Here is a 3,593-nt window from a genome sequence, read left to right on the forward strand (position 1 = left end):
GGCCGTTTCGTTACAATTGGTAAGCACATACCATCGTGCCCTAGCAAAATCATTAGCATCCAGTGTTACTAATTTAGCTGCTCCTAACGGCCGAACTCGTTGGGAGAACACATCCAAGCGCTGGCTCATTTCTACAACATCAACGTCAACATTTCTCCGTTCACGGTTCCATCTTGTCTCAATCCCCCGAAGATACCTGGAACAGAAGGTCAAGCTCTCCTCAGCTAAGTAACACTCGACAATAGACCCCTCTGGACGCGCTTTGTTACGCGTCCACTTCTTATATCTTCCAAGTTCTCTTTCGAACGGATACATCCAACGGTTTTGTACGGGACCAGCAAGCTCGGCCTCCCGAGGTAAATGAAGTGCTAGATGGATCATAACATCAAAAAAAGCTGGCGGAAATATTTTTTCCATTTTGCATAAAATTATTACAATGTCGACTTTCATTTGTTTTAGGATATCAACTTTCAACGTCCGTGCACATAACTGCGTAAAAAATGTACTGAACTCGGTCAATGTTGTTCGTATTTCCGACGTAGAGAAATTTCGAATTGCAACAGGAAGCAAGCGCTGTAAGAAGACATGACAATCGTGGCTTTTCATACCCGAAATTTTACCAGGAAGCTTGTTCACACATCGACCAATGTTAGATGCATACCCGTCAGGAAATTTAACACCTTTCAACCACTCACATAAACTCTTCTTCTCATCTCTTGTCAAGGTGTACTTCGCAAGTGGCATCCTATAAGTTTCACCATTTGGCTGCACATGCAATTCTTTACGTATACCCATCAACTGTAAATCTCTTCGTGCCTTGACTGTGTCCTTGGTCTTCCCATCGATATTCATCAACGTACCTAAGATACTTTCACATATGTTCTTCTCAATATGCATTACATCTAAATTATGACGTAGTTTCAAGCTTGACCAGTAAGGCAACTCAAAGAAAATACTTCTCTTCTTCCAATTCAACACAACATCTGTGTTCTTTCTCTTTCTCCCGCTTGTTTTTCGAAATTGCAAACCCTCAGCATCTCTTAGCTGTTTCAACAATTGACTTTCAGACAATTCTTCAGGTTGCAATCTATGCTCCTCTGTACCATCGAACAAATCTCCTCTTTTGCGCCATGGATGCTCTTGAGGAAGCCACCGACGATGACACATGAAGCACACCTTATGCCCATACTTCAAATACCTGAACGATGTATCCTTATTACATACTGGACATGCAAGCTTTCCAATTGTAGACCACCCAGATAATTTTCCATATGCAGGAAAATCATTTATAGTCCATAGTAATGTCGCATGCAATTGAAATGTCTCTTTCTTTGATGCATCGTACACGCGTATGCCTTCATTCCATAAATCTTTCAAGTCATCAACCAATGGCCGCAAATATACATCAATATTCTTTCCAGGATCTGAAGGCCCTGGGATAATAAGGGGCAACATCAAATTTGGACTCTTCATACACATCCACGGAGGGAGATTGTACACCGTTAACATTACTGCCCATATGCTATATGTTGTACTCATATTACCATATGGGTTGAAACCATCACTTGCTAAACCAAGCCGCACGTTGCGGGAATCACTTGCAAACCACTCATGTCTTTTATCAAACTCTTTCCATACAATAGAATCGGCGGGGTGTCTGAGAGTATTGCCATCATCTTCTCGACCTTCTTTGTGCCACCGCATTTCCTTGGCCATTTCTTTTGTCATAAACAACCGTTGTAACCTCGATTTTATTGGGAAATACCGTAAGACCTTTTGAGGAATATTACTTTTTCTGCCTTTGCCATCAATCCATCTTGAATTGTTGCACTTTGGGCATACCACTTTGTCTGCATGTTCTTTCCAAAAAAGCACACAACCATTCTTGCATGCGTGTATCTTATCGTAACCGAATCCCAAGTGTCGCCTAAACTGTATTGCTTCTCTATACGAGCGTGGCAATGTCTCTCCATCTGGGAGGGCCGTCTTTATCAAGTCAATCATCATATCAAACGCCTTGTTACTCATGTTGCAGAACGCCTTTATATGAAGCATCTTCAGTATAAAAGCAATTTGTGTAAATTTCTTGCAGCCTGGATAAAGTTCTCGTAAACCATCTTCCCAAAATTGGTAGAAGGAGCGTTGTTTGTTCGTGATTATCAGTTGTGGGGCCCTGTGAAGTAGAGGATTCTCCGATGTTAGCATCAACAAATGTCCCCATACATACATCGTCTAACAATTCTTCACCTGCATCAACCTCCTCCATCATTTCACTTGTATGTGTGTGCATGTTTGTAGAAGTGTTTTCCCTAAAATGATCTTCTTCCCCGTGAAATATCCATCTAGTGTACGTCGGAGTAAATCCATTCATATACAAGTGACCCTTCACCTCGCTAATATGAGAATAATATCGATTTGCACAATCACGGCATGGACACTTTGTCATATCATGCGAATCAACTCATTTAACTGCCATTCCCATGAATTCTTCCACACCTTTTTGAAATCGCTCTGAACATCGAGTACTTTCCCGCATCCAACTCCTATCCATATTGATGTCCCTATTAAAGGTTATTCGTTACGTACATGTACGCATACAAGGGAATTAGAAGATCAGATTCTTAAGAATTGAATTAATAGAATTAAATGGGAGGTCTGTTCTCAAATATTAAGGGAGGGAAAGTTTAAAAGGAGCATGGGTAATGAGAGAATTCTAGAAGTGGGTTACTAGTTTAGAACAAATATACACGAAATGATGCTAGCTCAATGCGATGTTACCTAACAAAATATTCTAGAAGTGGGTTACTAGTTTAGAACAAATATACACGAAATGATGCTAGCTCAATGCGATGTTACCTAACAAAATATTCTAGAAGTGGGTTACTAGTTTAGAACAAATTTCTATTTGTAATTTATTTACTAGTTTAGCTCAATGACAGTTTTACATTTTTTAGAGAAATGTTAGCGGTCAATAAGTTTTTGATATTTGGCTTATATTCATTTACACACTCAAGAGATCAACTATTAGACTTATGTAGTCCACCATTGATTTATGTGGAGTCAACATAAGTCCACAAATATAATATTTGATTTGTAAGATTAAATTGACTAAATATGGGAAGAATGGCAATGCTAGGGCAACGAGGATGGGTTAGGTGTGAAAGAAACCCATCCATGTGTAGCTAGGGACAAGATGAAAAATTGATTTGGAAGTATTTGATTATTGTCGGGAAATGATTATGCGGAGATAGTACACATAACACAACGTGATTTGACCAATTGATTTTTTTGACACGTGACAAATGGCCCACTAACGAAAATACATAGAAAGATTGATTTTAAAGTGTCAAAAATTACAAGGACTAATTTTACCATTTTTAAAAACTCAAAAACACATGGGCCACTTTCGTATTTAACCCTAATTTTAAAGCCTAATATTAGCAATTACATGAGCAAAGTTCCAATAAACTTTACTTTACTTTAATCCATTAATCCATTAAACTTTACTTTAATCCATTAAACTTTACTTTAATCCATTAAACTTAACTAATCGGAATCAGAGCAAACTGCGATCGATCGCAGGATCGATCGCA

Source organism: Corylus avellana, chromosome ca3 (genome assembly GCF_901000735.1).
Source record: "Corylus avellana chromosome ca3, CavTom2PMs-1.0".
Taxonomy (NCBI): Eukaryota; Viridiplantae; Streptophyta; class Magnoliopsida; order Fagales; family Betulaceae; genus Corylus; species Corylus avellana.